The sequence below is a fragment of the Eleutherodactylus coqui genome, chromosome 13 (assembly GCF_035609145.1).
Source record: "Eleutherodactylus coqui strain aEleCoq1 chromosome 13, aEleCoq1.hap1, whole genome shotgun sequence".
In the NCBI taxonomy this organism is placed as follows: Eukaryota; Metazoa; Chordata; class Amphibia; order Anura; family Eleutherodactylidae; genus Eleutherodactylus; species Eleutherodactylus coqui.
This window is the reverse complement of record NC_089849.1, coordinates 90,869,184-90,894,309: the sequence shown is the minus strand read 5'-3', so window position 1 is coordinate 90,894,309 and position 25,126 is coordinate 90,869,184. Positions and strand designations below refer to the sequence as shown.

The window sequence follows — 25,126 nt, the reverse complement described above, 5'->3', positions numbered from 1 at the left end:
AGAGGGTCAATTTTTTTGCCCTTAAACGGGTTGGCCAGTTGTAAACTACTGATGGTCTGTCAGCGGGATAGACCATCAATAATAGATTTGTAGGGGTCTGCCACTTGGGATCCTCACCGATCAACTGTTTGCTAGGTTGGTGTGCTCATATAATGAGCTGATTACTGCAGTAAGCAGACAGACCCGTTCCCTCTGTAGTGGCCAGACTTGGTATTGCAGGCCAAGTTCCCATTCACTTCAATGCAAGCTGGGCCTGCAGTACCAAGGCTGGCGGCTGCAGTGGGAGCAGAGCTGCCTGCTTCCTGCAGAAATCAGCTCTGTGCACAAGAACACAGGCCCAGCAAACACCTCATTGGTAGGGATCCCAGGTAATAGAACACTGTTGCTCTACTATTGATAAATTATACTGCAGACATGCCATCAATAGTTTACAACTGGACAACCCCTTTAAGCCACACCTTTAATCCTTCCCAAACCTATCCAGCCCCCTTTGTACCCACACACAGTAATAGTGCCCTCTACGGCGTAACACACAGTGCCCCTTTGTTCCTCGCATACCTTTATGGTTGTGTGGCAAACAGTAATAGTACGTCCTCCCAGTAATAATGCCCCATCAGTGCTCCGTACATAGTAAGGATACCCTCTTAATGCCTCCACACAGAAAGTACCCCAACTAATGCCCGCCCTCATTCCTCATTAAAGATTCCCACCAACACATGCTCCACCAATACATTCACCAAGTGGCACACCTAGACTTTCTGCCTGGGGCAAACCGCAAATCACTACTGCTTGTACCCCTTTTCATTCACCACTACTGAAAATAATACATATATATATAGGCAGACAGACTTATTAAGGAAGAGGTCTTTCTGCTTCTTCTATCAGCCCTAAAACAATGTTCTTTATGTCCTGCCGGCTGCTTGCTGAAAGCTTCGCGCAAAGAGGTAGAGTAAAGGGTGAAGCTGGGGGAATGCTCGGTAGCCTATATCCTACTGCATGCAATGGGGTTTGGCATCTTGGGCACAAGCCTTGAAACTACAAGTCCCATCATCTATTTATACCCAGGACTGTAAAAAGGGGGCGCTCAAATAACTATGTATAAATATATCAGGGGACAATACAGAGATCTCTCCCATCATCTATCATACCCAGGACTGTAACAAGGGGGCGCTCTAATAACTATGTATATATATATCAGGGGACAGTACAGAGATCTCTCCCGTCATCTATTATACCCAGGACTGTAACAAGGGGGCGCTTCAATAACTATGTATAATATATCAAGGGACAATACAGAGATCTCTCCCATCATCTATTTGTACCCAGGCCTGTAACAAGGGGGCGCTCTAATAACAATCTATAGATATATCAGGAGACAATACAGAGATCTCTCCCATCATCTATTTATACCCAGGACTGTAACCAGGGGGTGCTCTAATAACTATGTATAGATATATCAGGGGACAATACAGAGATCTCTCCAATCATCTATTTATACCCAGGACTATAACAAGGGGGCGCTCTAATAACTATTTATAATATATCAGGGGTCAGTACAGAGATCTCTCCAATCATCTATTATACCCAGGACTGTAAAAAGGGGGCGCTCTAATAACTATGTATAAATATATCAGGGGACAATACAGAGATCTCTCCCATCATCTATTATACCCAGGACTGTAACAAGGGGGCGCTCTAATAACTATGTATAATATATCAGGGGACAATACAGAGATGTCTCTCATCATCTATTTGTACCCAGGACTGTAACAAGGGGGCGCTCTAATAACTATGTATAAATATATCAGGGGACAATACAGAGATCTCTCCCATCATCTATTATACCCAGGACTGTAACAAGGGGGCGCTCTAATAACTATGTATAGTTATATCAGGGGACAATACAGAGATCTCTCCCATCATCTTTTATACCCAGGACTGTAACAAGGGGGCGCTCTAATAACTATGTATAGTTATATCAGGGGACAATACAGAGATCTCTCCCATCATCTTTTATACCCAGGACTGTAACAAGGGGGCAACCTCTACGTCTAGAGCAGTGGTTACCAAACTTTTTGAGCCAAGGAGCCCTTTTTGAACCAAAAGTTTTTCGTGGAACCCCATGGAGGGTATGGTCAGGGGAGGGGTTAGAGGCATGACTTATCACAACATGATTTTTACCTCTGTCATTATAAAAGGGACATCATTTACAGCCTAGTAATATTAGGGTTCCCCCATTGCTGCCCCAGTAGTGATAGGGTCCCTCATTGGGAGGGAGAGGTTTAGCAGTGCGGATTACATTAGCGTCGATTGGGACAGCCATTGGCCCCCTTGCAGTTTCAGGCTTGGGGTGGTGGCTCCAATCGTCCCCTTTATAATTCTCCATTGGTCCTGGCTCTACTCACCCCTATAGTGGTTTCCCAACAGCCTGTACTAAGAAAATCAGAATGCAGGACCCCATGTGACTCACATTGCTATGCCGACCGCAGGTCTTGCATGCTGATTTCCTCAGTACAGACTATCCAGACTCCGCTACAGTGGTAAGTAGAGCGGGGACCTAGACCCTCCATCGGAGCCCCAGAGAAGCTCTCGCAGAGCCTCAAGCATCGGAGCACACTTTTGGAAACTCTGGTCTAGAGGAAAGAAGGTTTCTACACTGACATAGAAGTGGGTTCTTTACTGTAAGAGCAGTGAGACTATGGAACTCTCTGCCTGATGACGTGGTGATGGAGAACTTGATAAAAGAGTACAAGAGGACCTGGTTGCCTTTCTTGAGCGATACAATATTACATGTTATATCACTGATTACTTCAGAAGGGTCGGTGAGTGAGGAAGCACTTTTTTTCCCCTTAAGTGAAGAAAATTGGCTTCTACCTCATTTGTTTTTTTTTTCTTTCCTCTCGATCAACATTGGGGGCTAATAGGCAGAACTGGATGGACATATGTCTTTTTTCAGCCTAACATACTGTTACTTGCACCAAGCAGCCTTTTACAACTTCAGCGGCCGTCACTACAGCAGCAGTAGCAATGTACAAATGTCTTATAGCAACAGTTCCTCATAACTACTTACTCAGATCACAGTTCAATCTTTATCTCCTGTGTCAGTAAATAACGCTGCTGACGTCTCACGGAGTATATAAAACAGAGGCGCAATTCTTTTACAGGCAAATCTCTGGTCGACGTCATTAACCCTTGATGGGCTGTAGCGTAGACAGTCTCCAATCAAGGCACAGAGGATTATATCCTGCTCATGATGCAAATTTCGGTAATGAGCCAAGGCTGGAGGGTCTGATGTCACGGTGGCAAATGTCTCCCACTCTGATCCACTGCAGCGTCCCGTACGGTGACTCCAGACACAGGGCATACGCTGAGGAGCTGGGAGCGTAGAATGGTCACTTGTCACGGTGGCACTTACCACGCTCCCTCCTGGAGGGACACACGTAGCCTCAGCCAGAGCAGCGCTGGGCCTCTTCAAGAAACCCCTAGGAGAGGGATGGCCAATAAACATGAGAACAGGAGATAAGGTTGTCACGGGTGATGCCACCATTCTGCTACCCACCGGAATGAACCTTGGCGGTAAATAAAGGGGCCGCAGACTGTGTAACATACATCAGGGTAGTGGCTGGATTGAGAAAGTGTGTGGAGATGAGTGGTGACTGGGGAAATGTAGTCATGGTGGTCTGGGCCCGGATAGAGAAAAAAGTGTAGATCAATCAGAGATCTCACTTATGATCACTGGAGGTAATTACGCTATAATCACTATCACTGTGTAGAGCTGATATTCAACCACTATGGAGTGGCTGCAATAAATAGAGGAATACTAAAGCCCAGCCCCTGTATCTAAGACTGCTGTGTTATAAAAGTTGTCTATTGCATATGCTACCAATACTGTATATATCTTTTTATTATGTTTTTGGCCTTGTGTCCATAATAGGTTAGCCCGAGTCAGAATCCAACATTCTCCCTTTAAGAAAATTCTGCACGTGTCCCTGACTGGGAGCCATGCTAACATTACCATTAATTGGGAACCACCACATCGGTGCGCGCAGTTATTTGTACAGTGAATGGTAGTATTATTGGAGTTCTCTATGGAACTGCTATTTGAGCACAGTTTTGCACTATATGGTAGTATTGTTTGAGCACCTTGTGGTACTATTATTTTAGCGCTGTATTGCACTGTTATTGAGCGGTGTAGGGCAGTATTTTGGGGTACTTTATGGCAGTTATTTGTACAGTTTATGTTAATATTTTCTTTATTGTTTGGGTATGTCATGGTAGCGTTATTTATCACTGTACTGCACAATCGTTTGGTAGTAGCCCCATTATTTATGTAACATCTGGCGGTGTTATTTAGGCACTATATACCAATGTTTATTATATACCAATTAACAAGTAAAGCAGTGAGGAGTATAAACCCATAAAATGTTTGCTTCCCGAGATCTGATCCAATACGCCTGGCATTCAGGGCATCCGCAGTTACATGGAACAAATGATTGGCATTCATATGAGGTGTTCATGGGAGCCCCATTGACGGCAATAATATACAGTATATATCATTTAAACCTTGTCCTACATTTCCATGGAACGCAGCGCCTCCGCAAACACTTTCCCATCTAAATAGGTCCCAAAGCAATGAGTTTTTTAGTTCATGAACATAATGCCAGAATAGACTGACACGGCCCTTACATACCCAGATAATGCAGATCAGTATGTTATTTGGAGTCTGCGGACAGCCGCTATGGGTGATACTTGGCATCTGTCACCTATGAGCCTGCGTTGGTTCTAAAACCCTGCTTGCTGCCAAGCCTATGGATTTGTGAATATTCTGGCCGTCTCCCAACCTTTATTTCCAATCCGAAGAAACAAAAAAAGTGAAATGTCCCGGCGCTCCAGGAGATTACGAGGTTTACAGCGATAGTGGAATGCAGAGAATACGCACGCACTTCGGAGGGGGGTTTGGATAAAGCCAGCCCCCTTGTATTCCAGGTTCACTTATGCACAAAACAATGAGGGTACATTACGGGTAAGTATCTGAAATCCAAGAGAACAGTAGGTTCACATACTTCATTGGCAACCGTCAGAACAGTAGCGCCACAAAATCACGCAGGTCAGTGAGCGATTTAATGTGAACAGGGTCCGTATTTGCGCACCCCCATTTACTCCTATGGTGCCTTAGATGTGCACAAAAATAGAGCATATTGCGTATTTTTTCACAAAAATTAAGCGCTAAAACACAGTATGTGAGGGAACCCATTCAAATCAACGGGTTCTAATCTCTGTGGTTTGTACAAAAGATTTTGCGCGTTTTTGCGTACAAAATCGCCCATCTGCAGAAGCCCTAATTGGCAAAATCTATGCTGCGGACAATTCCGTGCCATGTGAAAGCACCTTTAAGAGCGGTGTGAGAGTGAGTACTCACATGGTGGAGCAGTGTGAGAGCGAGTACTCACATGGTGGAGCGGTGTGAGAGCGAGTACTCACATGGTGGAGCGGTGTGAGAGCGAGTACTCACATGGTGGAGTGGTGTGAGAGTGAATACTCACATGGTGGAGTGGTGTGAGAGTGAGTACTTACATGGTGGAGCGGTGTGAGAGTGAGTACTCACATGGTGGAGCAGTGTGAGAGTGAGTACTCACATGGTGGAGCGGTGTGAGAGCGAGTACTTACATGGTGGAGCGGTGTGAGAGTGAGTACTCACATGGTGGAGCGGTGTGAGAGTGAGTACTCACATGGTGGAGCAGTGTGAGAGTGAGTACTCACATGGTGGAGCAGTGTGAGAGCGAGTACTCACATGGTGGAGCGGTGTGAGAGCGAGTACTCACATGGTGGAGCGGTGTGAGAGCGAGTACTCACATGGTGGAGTGGTGTGAGAGTGAGTACTCACATGGTGCTCATCACACCTAAGTGGTGGCACTTACAATATAGTAAACACATGCATACACATGCAGCGTGGGGCGGGCCTGTTACCCCCCAAACATCTCAGGACCTTTTTACACGGGCGGATAAATGGTTCAGACTTCTGCAACCAGTGGAAATCTGAAGGATTATTGCTCAGCGTAAATGTCTGCCCCGATTGAACGACCAACTAGAATTAATTCGCAGAAAACTGAATGATTGTCCCATGTAAACAGGCAGTATCACTTATGAACGACTGCCTGTTTACTGTGAATGGAGGCAGGTGGATTGGAACGATCCCCAGCTGCTCCACCGCCATTCGCTGATCGTTCCTGTGTAAAAGAACAGGAATGATTAATGCCGGGACGACCTGTTGGGCATCTACATCCGACAAGTCGTCCAGTCTGAAAGGTGTAGGCAATTCACTATCCCCAGACAAATGACCAAGATTACCATTCCCGGGTCTGAGGGCTCTTTCACACGGCCGTATGCGTCTTTACGTTTTGTAGGCCGTGCCGTAAAATTACATGAACGGGCGTTTTTCCGCGCTCACGACCAGCGTTTTCTCATCCATTCACGCGACCAGGAGCAACCTTTTTAGCGAAAAAATATGTCGCACCCCGGAAAACCCTCGCTCTGCCAAAATCCTTGGGATGCCTTCCAATGCCTATATAGAGGCACCTATAAGCTTGGACGCTACTAAAATGCCTCCCCCTTCCTTTCTTTGTGCAGCTCCCATAGGAGTCTATGGGAGCCACCAACGTATATTGGGCAAAAGATAGTTCCAGAACAATTTTTTGTCGCCGTATACGGCACGTATGTTCCATTTTTCACAGTCTGACGTATATACGCACCGTATATTCGCCAGTGTGAACGAATGCATTGGAAACCAATGCTTCGAATGGTCGCGAATATCGGTCGGCCTCCATCACTAGCTCCATGTTTCTGGCCAACCTTAAGTCAGTAGAGGACCGGCTACTATTGTGATACCGCTTGGTCCAGCTTTGAATGGTCAGCTCTTAGGAACGGGGTGCAAACTAATAGATTTATCAAAATCTCCTATGCCTAGATTGTAAGCTTCTGAGGTTCAAAGTGTATTGGGCTATCAAGTGATTGAAACCGCTTGCTAGAGATGAGCGAGCATACTCGCTAAGGGCAATCACTCAAGCGAGCATTGTCCTTAGCGGGTACCTGCCTGCTCGGAAGAAAAGAATCGGGTGCCGGCGGGGGAGAGTGGGGGGGGGGGGTGGAGGGGAGATCTCTCTCTCCCTCTCCCCCCCCCCCCCCCTCCCCGTTACCTCCTGCTCACTCCTGCAACTCACCGCTCACCCGCGCCGGCACCTGAATCATTTCTTCCGAGCGGGCAGGTACTCGCTAAGGACAGTACTCGCTCGAGTAATTGCCCTTAGCTTGTTTGCTCGCTCATCTCTAGTAACCTGTAATAGATTATTACACTTATGACAATTCCCTCCTATATACCTATATTATAATGGTTTTCTTCATGCCTGTATGTGACGATTAAATCCCATGATGCTACTTTTCTGTTCGCTGCTTTCCACCCGTAGATTCTAAAATGCACATTAAGGGACTGTGACTTCTGCAATTCACTAATCACCAAGTACTCGCTCTGGATGTGCAGAAGGGCAGGTCTACATACAAGGAAGCCTCTTCTCAGCATCAGAGTTGGCCGTCCTCCCTGGGAGGGTGTGAGGCGTCCTCCACCGCCCTCCTTCTCTCTGTCAGGCTCCTACTGATGCACACCACAGTTTCCTTAGACAAGATATGTGTGACAGGTCAGATGAAAACCACCTGCATCTCTAGGGACTACTGATTCGGAATTCCTGCCCCCTGCAGTCGATGGGAGGCAAGTTGTAAAGAAGCTGAAGGTAAGTGCGACTAGTCTGACTATATAAAAGTCTGCAGCTGGGCAATACTGTTCAGTATATCCATATATCATTGCAGTGGCGGTTAAAGGGTAGATCCACTTATGGTTACTTATGCAGCAAGTATTACCCCAAATTGCACCCATTTAACAGCAGGAGGGTAACTGATATCATTTTGCTTTTCTGCTCGGATACATGCCTATATATTATTATCAGATGCTCACTGCACTATATATATATATATATATATATATATATATATATATATATATATATATATAATGCAATTGTTATTTAAAGGTACCTGCACTTTTTTTTATGCACATGAGAGGTGATTCTAAGCATTTTTGGGATAGGTTTTAGTAGCCTATTCTGTACATTTTACTTACAACACGGGGCTGAGAGAGCTGTCTTCACTGCATAGCAGTAGAGGGCGCTCCATCCAGCTGTGTCTACACCAGCTATTGCCATACACAGTACCAGTTTATCATTAAATGTCTCCATTTTATTTCTTTAATTTTTAGTCTTGCCGCCCCCCCCCCCCCCCCCCGAATGTGTCCCACCACCTCGGGTGTTCTATAAATTCCCGTCCAGCTCCTGCCGCTGTCCCTAGCTGCACTCCATGTCAGGAGAAGCTGTTCAGTGTTGCAGACTGCTTCTCCCCTATGCAGTGCACCTGCTCCCCTCCGGACCCGATGCACTGTTAAGGGACTCAGTGTATCAGGTTGTGACATGCACTACTGTACACCCCATGCATTGAGTCTCTGGTAGTACATCAGATCCGGCAGAGGGCAGGTGCGCTGCGTAGGGGAGAAGCCATTTGCAAGACAGAACGACTTCTCCTAATACAGAACACTGCCAGGAACAGTGGCAGAAGCGGGATGGAGATTTATAGAACACCTGCGGTGGTGGGACACATTGGGGGGCGTGGGAGGACTGAAATTAAAAGAAATAAAATGGAGACATTTAGTAATAAACTGATACTATGTATGGGAAGAGCTGGTGCAGATGGAGCAGACGCAGCTAGATGGAGCGCCCTCTACTGCTGCCCAGTGAGGTGCAGGCGGCTTTTTAGCCCTGTTTTCACCTATATGCACATCAAAGTTATTAATGATGCTTGGCTTCAGATTCATATATAGGGGATTGGTAATTAGGTTGTGCATTCAGCATTATGTGGACCAACTAATTAACACACTGCTTTCTGGAACTCTCTTATAAGGGTCAGTTCACAGACAGTAGAATTCAGTTGCATCTTGTCTGCTGAATGGGAGTCGAAATTCTGCAGCAATGCACAGTATAGTGTTTAACAAACCCTATTCACTTACAGCAGAAACCAATCCACGGTGGAAAATAGTCATGCTGCAGATTTTCATATCCACGGCATGCTCTATTTGTTACAGATATGCAGTGGATTTTCAATGGATGGGTTTCGGTGCAGATTTGTTCTACCATGTGCATTCATACCCTAACTGGGCAGACTGGCCATTCAGTGTTGAGGGAAAGCTAAGTGACAAACCCTGTGGGAGTTTATAATGGAATGGAGGTTATATTGTGTGTAACCCAGCTTTCCCATGAACAGATAGAATTAACCCCTGAGATATCTAGCAGAGCTCACTAGCATGTTATGGTTGCAAAAGATGTGATGTTTGTGTGCTTTCCTATAACATCATACCCGAGTACAGGATGTCCTGGGTCCGCCGTGCAGTGCACAATGTGGCATTTTCGCAATTGCAGTTGCTTTACCCAAAATGCTCAATGTAAATGTGTTATGTGGGCTATAATGGGCAGGAACTGCGGGGAGAAAGGGCAGCGGATAATGCAATATCATATGGAAATACAAGAAGGCAGTGCAAGAGAGGAGGACGGTGGAGGAAGTAACTTCATATGGAGGAAGGTCCTTGGGATCATGAAAATAAGGAAGAAATTCAAGAAAACAAGAGTGACAGATAGAGCCGACTCCGGGTTTATGTGGCCCTCGGGCGGTAGAGTCTCAGTGGCCCCATTGCAGTGTGTCAACAGATACGCAGCAGTAAAACTGCAACATTGTATTATAGTGTGTTATTCTACTTCATTTACTACAAGGTTATAATAACGTGTTGGACTTATTATACGGGCTGTTACAATTTTGGTTTGATACACTTAGAATACCAAAGCATGGCTGGCAACTAGAGATGAGCGAGCGTACTCGCTAAGGCAAACTACTCGAGCGAGTATTGTCTTATGCGAGTACCTGCCCGCACGTCTCAAAAGATTTGGGGGGAGAGCGGGGAGGAACGGGGTGGGAGATCTCCCTCTCACTCGCTCCCCCCTGATCACTCCCGCAACTCACCACTCTCCCCCGCCGGCTCGTGAATCTTTTGAGACGAGCGGGCAGGAACTCGCATAAGGCACTACTCGCTCGAGTAGTTTACCTTAGCGAGTACGCTCGCTCATCCTTACTGGCAACACATCATGTGATATAGTTTTCACTCGTGTGCATGAAAAATCACTTTTCCATAGCATGCTATGGGCAATACTTGCTGTGGAATTCGGAGGCAGACGCCGGCTCCGGATTCCACAATGCAAATCCGCCCGTGTGCAGGCGGCCTAAAAGCTGTACAATACATTACATGTACCCGAAAATGATGCCATGAAGAATTACAACTTGTCCTGCAAAAATCAAGCCCACATATGGCTATGTCAATGGAAAATTAAAAATTATAGCTCTTGGAATGAGACAATGGAAAAAACTGAAAAATTAGTTGATCATTAAGGCTCAAACTAAGGCCTAAAGCACACGGGCGGATTTGATCTGCGGTATCCAGATTATATGACCACCGCCGGATTCCGTATTAAATGCTGCCAATAGCATGCTATGGTAAAGTGGTTCGTCATGCATATGAGCAGAAACCAATTGTGGTTTCCGCTCGTGGATGAAAAATCGCAGTATGCCCTATTTTCCTGCGGTGTCCACACAGACGGCTTCCATTGAAGTCCATGGGAGCTGTCCAACCCGCGGACCATCCACAATTAACATTGTGGACGGGCCGTGTATTCAACAAGAACAGCAGGAATCTGCCTCTGCAGTGTGCATGCAGCCTTAGGGGTTAATATAGATACATTTGCAGATACTGGGCCTTCGTTGTGATGTTTAAACTATATACTAATGGGCACAGAGGGCTGGTGAAGTCTCTGGTCATGTGTGTGAACACAGAAGCCTGGCGTCTCAGGGGCTCAGAGCCATATAATAGAGTATGGGCATTGAGAGCCTGCAGAAAACCTGTAACATATGACACAAGTAGCACATGGGACTCACATTGCAGCTGAGATCCATAGAAGATCTGGATAGGAGTCGGTCCCTGCCAGACTTTGTCACTAAAGAGGCGGTTACCTGTGAGTCTGGTCAGTGGTTGTGGACCCCTTCTAGTGTCTTGATCCAGACAGTTGTATTGCCGGATGGACCTGTGTATCCTGGAAGTAATTTCACACCACTTCTAGTGGGTTCCTATACCAAGGGCAGGAGAAAGCCTTGTTATCCCCGTCTGTACGTGTATCCAAAGATCAGAGAATAAGCTAGTGCAAGCCCACAATGCCCCCACATACACTAAGTGCTCTAAGTTGCCTTGTAAGTTTAACAGAGACTGCAACCACCAAGCTGCATGCCTACTTGCATTATCAGATGACCTGTGTGTCCTGGAAGTTGGTTTCCAAGTGCTCCTAGTGTGTTCCTTTGTCAAGGTCAGGAGAAAGCCTTGTTATCACTGTGTGTAAATGTGACCAGAGAACAGAGACTGAACAAGTGTAAGCCCACAATGCACTTCAGGGCACAGCCATTCCTGTCACAGTTACTGATGATGATCACACAGCTCCTGTCACACAGTTATAATAGAGGAGATCACAGCTCATTCTCCTGACTGTTTACTTATGGTCAGTAGCTTTTTTAGAAGACTATAGGAGCTAACAGGGATGTGGCTGGAATACACAGAGGAGACCTTCGGAGTGTGACAGGCAATCAGGTGAGGGGGCACAGATGGAAAAATGTGTTTTTGCCTAAGTGGCCTTTTAACAGAGATTATGATTGTCAAGCTGTATGTCTAAATGAGACTTTCACCACCGAGCTATGTGCCGATTACAGACTGTAGCAGCCAAGGTACATGCCACTGATTCTAACCATTTACACTTTGTGCCCCAGCCATGTCCAATTGAACTATGCTGTCTCTGCCTCCATTACTGCACCATCCTCAAGTAGGTTACGGTGTAATAGTCAAGGGTCATGCACTAAAACTCTTACATACTGGTTTGAAATGTTATTTGCATTCCTATATTTGTGTTTATTATTGTAATCTGTTAATGTTGTAGTGGTCACTGTTGCCTTAAGTATATAAGAACTTGCAGCAGAAAACAGATGGAGAGTATGGCTAAGGCCACATGGAGGGGTAGAGGAACCTGGTGTTGCCGGTTTTAAGAAGAGGCTATCTAGTTCCATAGGCAGTTGCTACATTACACAGAAAGAGAAGCTGCAGGTGTACAAGGGTTTAAAGAGATGGAAAAATCCCAAAAATTCACACATTAAACGGTGTATTTACAATATGGTTTTTAAATTTGCATGCCGATTTTAATGCGTACTTGAAGATTTTCAGCCTCCCATTAACTTCAGTGGCATGGATTGTTCTCACCGTAAAATCCCTTTCCTGTCTTGTGATTGGGGGACACAACAAAGACCGTGGGGATATAGATACTGCCACGAGGAGGCGACACTAGGCAAAAAAAAAAAAGGCTTAGCCCCTCCCACTGGCTATATCCCGCCTGCCGACACCCAGCTGATCAGTTTGTGTACCAGCAGTAGGAAAACAACCACGCGGGAACAGAGTTTAACAAAAGTAACAATAAGACACCAAATGCTACAGTTGCAACTAAAAACACAGCACCATGTGAGACTTACGGAGCCGAGATCCCGGTCAGGACCTGAAAGTGGTTTCATCGAAAATGACCAAAAAATGGGTGGGTGCTGTGTCCCCCAATAACGAGACGAGAAAGGGATTTTATGGTGAGTACAAAAATCCTCTTTTCTTGCGTGTGATTTGGGGACACAGCAAAGACCGTGGGACGTTCTCAAGCAGTCCCCGAGGGTGGAAACACATAAACAAGAAATATGCATGCGGTCAGATTACAGCTTTCTGCAACACCTTTCGACCCGGCGAGGTGTCAGCTGACGCGAACGCATGTACTTAGTAGAACTTAGAGAATGTATGCGAAGACAACCAGGTAGCTGCCCTACACACCTGTGAAGCAGAAGTACCGTTGTGAACTGCCATGAAACCCCCACCACCCTGGTGGAGTGGGCTGTTACCCTCAATGGAGGAGGCCTACCCTTTGCCCGGTACGCCTCCAATACCGCTGAATGGACCCAACGAGACATGGTTACCTTGGAGGCTGCGAGGCCTCGCCTCGGACCCTCAGGAACTACAAACAAGGAATCAGAACGCCGAAACTATGCTGTTAGTTCTAGATAGATCCTTAGCGTGCAAACCAGATCCAGTGTATGCAACGCCTGCTCCCTCAGGTGGACCACTGCCGGGCAGAACAATGTCCTCATTAATATGAAAAGCCATCACCACCTTGAGAAGGAAAGAAGGCACTGGACGCAGGCCACCGTATCCACCTGGAAAACTGTGAAGGGAGGCCTAGCCGAGAGCGCAGCAATCTCGGACACTTTATGAATCGAGGTAACTGCAACCAGGAAGGCAACCTTCCAGGACAGCATCCTCCACAGCACCTCCCCCAATGGTTCGAACGGATGAGCCTGAAGGGCATCCAGGACCAAATTTAGATCCCAGGGTGGCACCGGAGAACAGAACGTCGGCACGGAATGCGCAACCCCCTGCATTAAAGGGTGCACCGCTGATCTGGATGCTAAGGGCCGCTGAAAAAGAATGGACAAAGCAGAAACCTGGCCCTTGAGGGAGCTAGGACAGGGTCCCATTTCGAGCCAGTCCTGGAGGAAGGACAGAAGAGGGGACACAGAAAACACATGCGAGGACCCGCCCGAAAAAACATGCTGCCGTAGTCCCCGAAGTGTGTCCCTGCTACCCTAGAGTACCCCAGGTAACCCTTATCCCTCCAGGGACTCACCCAGTGAGAAGGGAACAAACGGGAGGAAGGTGGGGTGCAGGGGAAAAGCCAGAGCAGAGGGAAAGGGAGAGGGAGCCTCTAATACTTACCATCCTAATGCTCCTGGAGAACTCCAGAATCCAACAGTCAGCCATCACCTCCAGCAGAGTGCTCACCCCCCCATCGCCTGCCCTGCGCGGGGAGGGGAAGTGGATCGCAACAAACGGGGAAGGGGACTCTATGGCTGGCAAGACACACACGGGAGTACCCGGGTAGTCCTCCTTTTTCTTCTTAGGGGGCCGGGCAGACAACAGAAGGATTATTTTACTTCTGTTCGCCCTCCTCGGTTGGTTTAAAAGGGAGAGTTAAACCTCCCTGTTAGCCCTGGCCATTTGGAAAATCCTTTCAGCCCTTGCAGGCGAGACCGTCCGCCCAGAGGTGTAACTTGAAGCTTTTGGGCCCCAATGCAAAATTTGTAACAGGGCCCCCAACTATAATGCTTTATCCATAATACTAGGCTACCTATATGGAGAAAAGAGGCCTTATGGGCCCCCTACGGCTCCTGGGCCCGGGTGCAACCGTATCCCCTGCATCCCCTAAAGTTATGCCCCTGCGTCCGCCTCCTACGGACACTAAGCTGAAAACTGATCAGCTGGCTGTCGGCAGGAGGGATATAGCAAGTGGGAGGGGCTAACACTTTTTTTAGTGTCGCCTTCTAGTGGCAGTAGCTATATCCCCACGGTCTTTGCTGTGTCCCCCAATGACACGAGCGAGAAATTACAAATTACTTCTTTTTTTTTCTGCTATGTGAGTTTTGACTCTGTGACAGAGTTACATAGTGGAAGGAACAGAGTCTTGCAGAACCAAAGTATTTCTGGAGATCAGTGTGCTGATCTTGTAGAAGGTCACAGAGAACTAGTGCGATAACCAATGCACCTCCTTGCATACTAAATCCACTCACCCAACTTTCTAATGTAGTGCCTGCACTGAAGAGCTTCTCTACATGGGCCTTGATAACACCCTGTGAATTTCTCAAGCCTATTAGTAGCAGAAAAGGATTTTTTCCCTATTTTTTGTATAGCATGATCAATGCAAATGGGTGTAACAGTATGAAAAGACCATGACAGCAATACAAAACTGTATGGGACTCGGAAGTCAGGATATGGCATTTAGGAGCAGGAGGCTGCAATGTGAGAGAATTCGGCTTTGTTTTGTGATCTACATCCTCTTCCAGACAATTAATCCAGGATTGGTAGCCAGATAATGATCTAGACCTATTCACGGTCAAATTAGGTCATTACAAGAGAGAATGGGGTCAGATAGATGTTAAACTGACCATTCACATGAGGAACGTGTTTGCTAAAAGTGGTTCTAGCTGGCATTTATCATACTCAATCCTTCCATTAACAAGCATGTTTTGCTATGTGGGAATGCAGCCTTAGAAGAGATGTGCGACCAGCTGAAAGCTCTGAGGAAGAGCCAATATAGTCAGGGTTGCTGAAGTGTTGCATGCCAATTGAAGGGGCACTCCAACAAACACATTTTTCCATTATTGCCCTTCATCTGATTGCCTGTCATCCTCTAGTGGTCTCCTCTGTGTATTGCAGCCACTTCCATGTAGTGCAGCCTCCTGTCTGATTTCTTACTTCACTTTCAAAGCAGTCTCATAATGCATTAGCTAGAAGCTATACCATTTTTGACTGCTGGGTGGAAGTTTAATTATTATCATTACCTTCTATGATCACATAAATAATCTACAAACCATATGTATACAATTAGGAAGATGAACTGTGATCTGCTCTATTATGACTGTGTGACAGGAGCTGTGTGATCATCATCTCTAACTATAATAGGAGTGTTTGTGTCCCCCCTCTAGACAGTTTCTGTGGTAGGTCTATATAACAGCATCACATAGACTGAGAAATTGACTAGAAATTGAACACATAAACCCGAAGAAATCTGAGGTGGTCAGAATTGAGATCACATGACCATTTGAGGAGAAATCAGCTAGGAGTTTTATATAGAATGGAATAACTAACCAAGGGAACACTAGCTCACTTATGTATACTGGAGCGAAAATGGCTACATAATGAATGAAAAACAAAACACCGGAGTGGCCCTTTAACAAATGAATGGCTGACCATGTAACATATTCAGCGCTCTTTCCTACGAACATATATCGGCTGGCCGTTTTCATGGCCGGCTGATATACGCTGTGATCTGATGCATTGGATTCCAATGCATCAGATCACATGGCCGTATTCCTGAAATGCAAAAGCGCCAGGCCAATATAGGGCCAGGCATTTTTACGTAGGGCCCAAAAGATAGTCCTGGAACTATCTTTTGGGCCGGAATTAGTCGGCCGCTGCATGGGCTCCTATGGGAGCCCATGACAGCGTCCAGAGGTGGGAGGTAGTTTAGCAGCCTCCCGTGTAGGCTCACCTCTGCTCTCCTCCTCGCTCGTTCTTTGTAATGGGAGGGGGCGGAGCTAAGCACCAACCCATCCCGCCTCCTACCACTGCAGGCAATGGGCGGGACATGGGCGGAACTAAGCTCCCACCCTCTCCCTGTCCCTTGTCCATAGCCATCAATGGGAGGAGGCAGGACGGGACGGCGCTTAGCCCCGCCCCAACCCTCCCATTGCAAAGAACGAGCGGGAAGGAGAGCAGAGGTGAGGCTACACGGGGGGAGGGAGGGAGGGGAAAGGGGCGAAGACATGTTGACCTTAGTGCATATGCGCCGTGGCCCATGCCGTGTGAACGGGCACACAAACGTTAGATTTGTACACCCGTTCACGAGCTTCTGCGCCCCAGATGATAGCGTATATCGGCCAGCGGTGAAAGCGCCGACCGATATACGCTCATGGGAAAGAGCCCTAATGAGGCTTATGGAAGGGTTTTGTAGTGATAACACTTTAAGGCTTGGTTTTGAGCCACATGGCACGCTGTCACTCTTTCCAACGTGCTGCAAAAGCCAAGCTTTAAAGGGTATGTCCAGCTTTGCAGTTAATTATTTGTATTACTCCAATACACCTCATATTGCCTTGATTGAAGTGTCAGGCGATTTCTGGTGGCTTGAGACCAACATATGTGATAAATCAGTTTATATGATTTGGGGCAGAAGCACTATATAGGATACAGTAGTGGTATTTGAAGCAATGAATTTAATGTATACAACCCTACACCCTACTCATAATATACACTTCCATTAATGTACATGGCAAACATTCTAAGACAGCTTCGTAACATGGAGGACTACGATACAGTTCCTCAGTTGTAGTATGCCTCTATATAATGCAGTCACCATATAATAGATACCAGCTTTATACAATGATAGTATTACAGTGCAGTTACCTCCAGTTATCACAAATGTTGTCTTCTCTGAATGTGGTCATCTGATTTCACTTTTCTTTCCCGTGGACCCACACCGCCATGAAGATTTCTTCCAACTAGACTCATCTCTGCACACACACTTGCTATCCTGCTGCTACCTCTCCCCCTTTAAGTGTTCCTTACGCAGTAATGTAGCCCTTTTGTGCCCCAAAAAACAATAGTGCCCCCACATAGTAATAATTAGTGTACCACACTTATAGTGCCCCCTTTTTTTGCTCCTGTACAGTATTCACTGTTGTGCCATCATAAAGTAATATGTTTTGTGTCCCCCACAAGATAATAGTGCTCAGGTACCCTCTTTTTGCCGCCCCAAAAAGTAATAATGCCCCCTTTGTGCCACTTTTTGACCCATGAGGCAAAAATGCCCCTGCAAAAAATAGTACTCCCTTTATGCCATACAAAGTAATAAGGCCCTCCCAGTGTGCTTATGAGGTAATGCACACTTTGTAGCCCCACAAAAAGCCCACTTGTTGCCCATTCTCTGCCCGCGATTATTCCCTGTTAATCTCCCTGGCTGCACTGTGAATTGTTTAACAATTAACTGGTCCCCTGCTTCCATTGCAGTGTGATATCTTCAATAGTCCTCTTCTGTCTGCAGCTGAAGATATCTCATGTAGAGGAGAACAGACAGAAGTGGATGACTGAAGATATTGCAGTGAGTAGAGCAGATACAATAGGGTTATTGAAGATATCTCACTGCAGTGAAAGCAGGAAATCAAATGATTACCCGGGTGAACAGAAAGGGTCACCGGGTGAGGGTGCATAAAACCTGGGTGGCTGCCAGGAAAACTTAACATGCCTGCAGACATTGTCCCTTCCATGTCCTCTTTTTTGCTAACATGCATACAGTAACACAGGGAACACATGAAAGACTACAAGATCAAATCATATACAGTGTTTGTTTGTAGTCTGCAACCATGCAAGCACAAGGGTTTACATGGGAAGTGTATACACAAACCAATAGGACATTTTTAATGAAGGCTATTTGCAAAACTATAACTTTAGCATAAAGCGTGACTAACTTTTTGAATGACTTTTCAGAATAAGTTAACATGTGTACATAATGGAATAACACTATTTATATGCGTTTTATCCTGTATTTCCCCCATATCCTCCTTTGCAGGGTGTATATTTGATTCGCAGTCTGGTGGGAGGAGCTTGATTGCTGTGCTGTGTGTGTTGAGTTCTATAGACTGTACACAAAGAACTATAGATCCTGTTCTCTGTCTGTAACACACACATCACATGCATATCATCATCATGTAGGAGTGTACAGCAATATTTAGTTAGAAATGTACATGTGTATAAACAGCAGCAGATACATCACCATTAGCTCCAGCAGGCCACGACTATGTGTGAGTGTTTCCCCTTCCCCCTCCTCTCTGCTCTCTATACAGTTCAATGAGCAGAGAGGACTCATCCCCCAGCTCTACTGTCCAAATATCCCCTGTCAATCATTTGGGAGCAGGCAGTGTACAGCAAGCTGGGAGTAGGGGAGACAACAGTTGAAGGGGAATTTTTAGCACAAAAACTTTATTTTAGGTAAATGAATGTTCTAGTTATCACACTGGCTATTATTAAAGCACAAGTTGTTTGTAGAGTCAGTAACCATTACAACACAGAACTGCGGCACATGTTCTTGCTATAGCACTATGGGATATAGCATGATGGTAGAGTGTGCGCTGTGGGAGGAAGTGTGGTGCTGTGGTTAATGTGCTGACAACCAAATAAACAGCTGTGGATTCAATTTGGACATGAGTGTCATTTAAAGAGACTCTGTCACCTACTTTTAGCCCTATGAGCTATGCTTATAGGCTGAAGGTAGGTGACCTGCTGAGTCCAAGGATGTAAGTGTTATACTTACCTCTCCCATCATTCCCCCAGTGTTAGCACTGGAAGCTGCTGCTCAGTGCATTGAGAGGCGCTGCTAAGTAGTCCACCCATTGTAAAATTAGAATGGGCAGACTACCTAGCAGCGCCACTCAACGCATTGAGCGGCAGCTTCCAGTGCCAGCATCGAGGGAACGACAAGGTAGGTAAGTATAACACTTACATCCCTGGACTCAGCGGGTCATCTACCTTTAGGCCGGCTTCACACGGCCGTGACAGGCTCTGTGGCGGAGCCTGTCACGGCGCCCCCCAGAGATCCCAATATTTACCTCCAGATCCGGCGTCCTACGTCCCGTAGGACGCTTCAGCGCGCATGCGCAATAGAGCGTGTGACGCGCCAGCCGCGTCATATGACACGCCCACAGTGTCACATGACGCACCGGCTGCGTCATATGACGCGGCTGGCGGTAGGCGGGGAAGCTGTGCTACAGCGTAAGATAGCGTGACGGACGGCTTGCATTGACTGCAATGGAAGCCGACCACGCGCACACCTGCGGCAAATAGAGCATGCCGCGGGTGAGGACGGGTGATTTTACGGTGCGGAGCACTGAGCTATTGGGTTCAATAGAACCTAATAGCTGCGGGCAACGCAGCGGATATCCGCCGCGAATTACGTGGCGGAAATCCGTCTGTGGGAAGGAGCCCTTAGACCTCAAGGACTAAAAGTAGGTGACAGAGAAAGACATTTTTGGTTTACAGAATATATATTGTGACTGCATTGCACCTCTCTTAAATTAGAAGACTTCTTCGTTTCTGAGAAATCCCTGAATCTTCCACCACAAGAGCAGATCTCTTTGGGAGATGACGTAAGATCTCCATTATATCCCTATACTGTAGATATCAGTCTGAGGATACAAAGCGACTCATTGGCCTCTGCTGTTGCTGCTTGTATAATAGTTGGGTATTCCTTATCATCTCCCTTACGAACAGTCTATGTAGCAGGTTAGTCTGTTATTGGATGGTGATGTCACAGTGTGATTGCAGTGAGGTCACACAGTCTGCGTATTAGGTTAACCTGAGATTGAATATCATGAAGAGATCAGTGTAGTCAATCACAGTCTGTAGCAGTTTAAATAGAATTGGTCACCATCTTTTTTGCAGCGTTCACTGAGAGCACCATAAGTGCAGTAGTTTGGGAGAAACTTGCATTTTATTAGTAACACAGAATTGGTCCTGCATATTCATGAGCTGCAGGCAAGCCACACCCACCCCAACCTCTAGCCAATGATATCTCTCTCTATACACAGTAATAAACTGAAAGTTCTCGGTCATTGGCTGGAGAGTGGAGTGGGCAGGAGTAGCCTGCAGATCATGAACAACCAGGACTACTTTAAAGGGGTTGTCCCGAGGCAGCAAGTGGGTCTATACACTTCTGTATGGCCATATTAATGCACTTTGTAATGTACATTGTGCATTAATTATGAGCCATACAGAAGTTATAAAAAGTTTTATACTTACCTGCTCCGTTGCTGGCGTCCTCGTCTCCATGGAGCCGACTAATTTTCGCCCTCCGATGGCCAAATTAGCCGCGCTTGCGCAGTCCGGGTCTTCTTCTTTTCTGAATGGGGCTCCGTGTAGCTCCGCCCCGTCACGTGCCGATTCCAGCCAATCAGGAGGCTGGAATCGGCAATGGACCGCACAGAAGCCCTGCGGTCCATGAAGACAGAGGATCCCGGCGGCCATCTTCAGCAGGTGAGTATGAAGACGCCGGACCGCCGGGATTCAGGTAAGCGCTGTGCGGGTGGTTTTTTTAACCCCTGCATCGGGGTTGTCTCGCGCCGAACGGGGGGGGGGGTTTAAAAAAAAAAAAACCCCGTTTCGGCGCGGGACAACCCCTTTAAGTAATCCTCTAAGCATGTGCTGCAACTGATAAAATGCAAGTTTCTCCAAAACTACTGCAAAGATCCACACAGCAGATATATTTATGTAATCAGTGTGATTGTCACTACCTTGTGCTGCCTTCAGATAGGGGTGCAAAAACATGGTGACAGAGTTTATGATGTCATCATGTGAGGGGATTGAAGTCATAGTCTTTGTATTAGTTTAGTTCATGATTGGGTGATGATATCATAGAGAGTACAATGAGGTCGCAATGTTAATGTTGCTGGTTAATTGATTTCAATGGGAGCCGTGCCTGCAGTTGCAGGCTCCGGCCACTGCACGGAGGTCGGCATGCTTCCGCTCCTGTGCATTTGCGGCACTGACAGCATGCGCCCGCTCAGCTGATCGGTCCGAGTCCCAAGCAACGGACCCCAGCCGATCAACTATTGATGACCTATCTTGATGATAGGTCATCAATAGTATTCTCCCTGGAAAATCCCTTTAAGCCCATGTTTGGAGGATGATGTCACAAAGTAGTGTACAGTGAGGTCGCATAGTCTACATACAGTTGGAAGAATACGTTAATTAACCCTTTTGAATTACCTGGATTTCTGCATTAATTACTAATAAAATGAAATTTGATTATTATTAAAATCAAAACTATAGACAAACTAAACTAAACGACCCTGTTTCCCTGAAAATAAGACATACCATGATTTTCCAGAATTTTTGAGGATGCAAAATGATTTTTCAGGCTTTTTGAGGATGCTCGAAATATAAGCCCTACTCCAAAATTAAGCCCTGCTAACAATTAATTAAAAAGGTCAATTTAAATAGTGTCCAGGCAGCTATACATGTAAAAAAAGTTAAACATTTTTGAACAAAAATTAATATGACACTGTCTTATTTTCAGGGAAACACGGTAGTAACTCTCAGACAGTTGTGCCGTCCATGTCTTATATTGAGCACATTGAGTAAATGTCCACAATGCAAAGAGATAACTGAGGAACCTCTATGTTCGGCTGGGTTTTCATGTTGTGGTAACCATATGCATGTGATAGCCCGCCCACCTGCCGCCATGACCTTTACAGCAAGATATTTTTATGACTCATAGTGATGTCACATGTATAAAAAGTAATCATTACAGCCCCCCGGCCCTAATTACCAAAGACACCACAGAACATACAACTGTCCCAGTCCTTCCCCTCCACATTCGAAAGTGCACTTCATGGGTTTTCCCAAGACTTTAGTTCTTTCATCTCTCATTACACATCTTCGTATAAATCTTATTTCATGTCCTGCAGTTGGTTTCTTGACGTCGTCTGCTTCTTATTTGCATGTGATCAGTTGATATTACATAATGCATATATATCTTCCATGTGGCGTTATAAGGGATTCAGCAAACATCTATATATCCTTCATAAATCTGTATTGGTTTCTATAGACATTGGAGCCCTCAAGGCAAAGATAAGTACATTTCACCACTTCATTGTTGAGATCTTGAATGGGTAATCTCTATGGTACATGCACCCTGTTGGTGTTGCTGCTGGGATCTGTTGTGCTGCATAGGTTTTCAGCAGCAAAGCCCCACAGGTGTGGAATGATTAAGCTGGCTGGTTGTGGATTTTCCCAGTTAGCCAATCCCCAAGGTCTGTGCTCATGTATATACCAGCTCCTTTGCTAGATGCTGCTGGTCTTTCTCTGGTATGAACAGTGTCATGCTTCTGCGGCTCTGTACAGGTTCTGTTCCATGTGAACTGTGTCATGCTTCTGTGTCTCTGTTCTAGCACTAGCAGTCTTGTGTTCCTGCTCATCTGTGCAGGCTTCAGTGTGTTCAGTGTGAAATGTGTTGTGTTCCTTCATGTTTGTGCAAGCTTCATCAACGAGTGGGAAAGAGCTTCATCAACGAGTGGGCCAAAGCTTCATCAACGAGTGGGCCAAAGCTTCATCAACGAGTGGGCCAAAGCTTCATCAACGAGTGGGCCAAAGCTTCATCAACGAGTGGGCCAAAGCTTCATCAACGAGTGGGCCAAAGCTTCATCAACGAGTGGGCCAAAGCTTCATCAACGAGTGGGCCAAAGCTTCATCAACTAGTGGGCCAAAGCTTCATCAACTAGTGGGCCAAAGCTTCATCAACTAGTGGGCCAAAGCTTCATCAACGAGTGGGCCAAAGCTTCATCAACGAGTGGGCCAAAGCTTCATCAACGAGTGGGCCAAAGCTTCATCAACGAGTGGGCCAAAGCTTCATCAACGAGTGGGCCAAAGCTTCATCAACTAGTGGGCCAAAGCTTCATCAACTAGTGGGCCAAAGCTTCATCAACTAGTGGGCCAAAGCTTCATCAACGAGTGGGCCAAAGCTTCATCAACGAGTGGGCCAAAGCTTCATCAACGAGTGGGCCAAAGCTTCATCAACTAGTGGGCCAAAGCTTCATCAACTAGTGGGCCAAAGCTTCATCAACTAGTGGGCCAAAGCTTCATCAACTAGTGGGCCAAAGCTTCATCAACTAGTGGGCCAAAGCTTCATCAACGAGTGGGAAAGAGCTTCATCAACGAGTGGGCCAAAGCTTCATCAACGAGTGGGCCAAAGCTTCATCAACTATTGGGCCAAAGCTTCATCAACGAGTGTGCCAAAGCTTCATCAACGAGTGGGCCAAAGCTTCATCAACGAGTGTGCCAAAGCTTCATCAACGAGTGGGCCAAAGCTTCATCAACGAGTGGGCCAAAGCTTCATCAACGAGTGGGAAAGAGCTTCATCAACGAGTGGGCCAAAGCTTCATCAACGAGTGGGCCAAAGCTTCATCAACTATTGGGCCAAAGCTTCATCAACGAGTGTGCCAAAGCTTCATCAACGAGTGGGCCAAAGCTTCATCAACGAGTGGGCCAAAGCTTCATCAACGAGTGGGCCAAAGCTTCATCAACGAGTGGGCCAAAGCTTCATCAACGAGTGGGCCAAAGCTTCATCAACGAGTGGGCCAAAGCTTCATCAACTAGTGGGCCAAAGCTTCATCAACTAGTGGGCCAAAGCTTCATCAACTAGTGGGCCAAAGCTTCATCAACTAGTGGGCCAAAGCTTCATCAACTAGTGGGCCAAAGCTTCATCAACGAGTGGGCCAAAGCTTCATCAGCTTTTACAGACAAGTTTCCAACTGTAGTGTAAAAAACACTGTGGTTAAGCAATTATCTGGTCCTGGACAAACAAAGATGGCTGTATCACTTCTCTGACTACCTGAAGCACACTGGGCATTAGTATGCGGTCTAAGGTACTACATGCTGCTCTGACTGGCCAGTGTTGCTCTCGTGGGTGTACTGAGCAACGGACGAAAAGCAAACAAATTCTCGTTGGCCGTTCAGCCGGGTCATGCATTTACCCTGAATGATAATCTTCAGACTCTCCTGGATGCAGTGCAGCCATCTCTGCTTGTCCGGGACTGGAGTGCCACTTTAAGGCTTCAGTTTAGTAACTAATTTCTACCTAATTACCCAACTGCGCTGTTGGTCGTATGCTCACTGCTGCTCATACTATCTTGACGCATATTAGTGCATATACACGCCAAGATGGGGAATGATATGTATACTTACGAGGGATACGCATGCACCCCCGCCCCCCGGGCAAACACGTTTGCTTGAGCCCGACCTAACTTAGATAGCCACCTACCTCTATTGTAATAGCAGACGAATATCACAAAATAGGAGTGTGGAGCAACAATAAGGCTTCCTAGTACAGATCCGCATGGCTGCTGTATGAGGTGCCATGTGTCTCCTTATATCTCCATACATACCCCATTCCATGCAACATGCCACTGTGACACTATGGCAGCATTGTTACAGCTCAGTACAAAATATGGGCATGTGCCATCATCATAGTCCACCTGCAGAGCATTACTCAGGATCCGATAGTGCCAGATCCCTTATTGTAGGCGATGAGTTGTCCCTCTCATATGGATGCACTGTATAATTGAGCATTGGTTTCCGTCTGGAGATTTCAATCACTATCTGGAGAAGGATTTTGGATTCATCCAATGGAAGGCAAGCAATGGAGGTTTACATAGTGATGGCGTCAGCAATCACCACCGTGAAGACCTAAATTACCCGGTGTGTTTTATACAATGTCCCTGGTACCATTCTGACCGGCGATACTCTTGAGAAGTACTCGGC

The 25,126-nt window shown here is 46.3% G+C and overlaps 1 protein-coding gene across 2 annotated transcripts in view; it reads left to right on the top strand.

The window, feature by feature from the left end:
- The first annotated feature begins 7,645 nt into the window (after positions 1-7,645).
- Positions 7,646-25,126, top strand: part of PIK3R5 (phosphoinositide-3-kinase regulatory subunit 5) — an 82,501-nt gene continuing 65,020 nt past the window's right edge. For both annotated transcript variants that reach the window (XM_066586267.1, XM_066586266.1), the window contains exon 1: positions 7,646-7,781. The gene's annotated coding sequence lies outside the window, so the exon portion shown is untranslated. The remainder of the gene's footprint in view (positions 7,782-25,126) is intronic.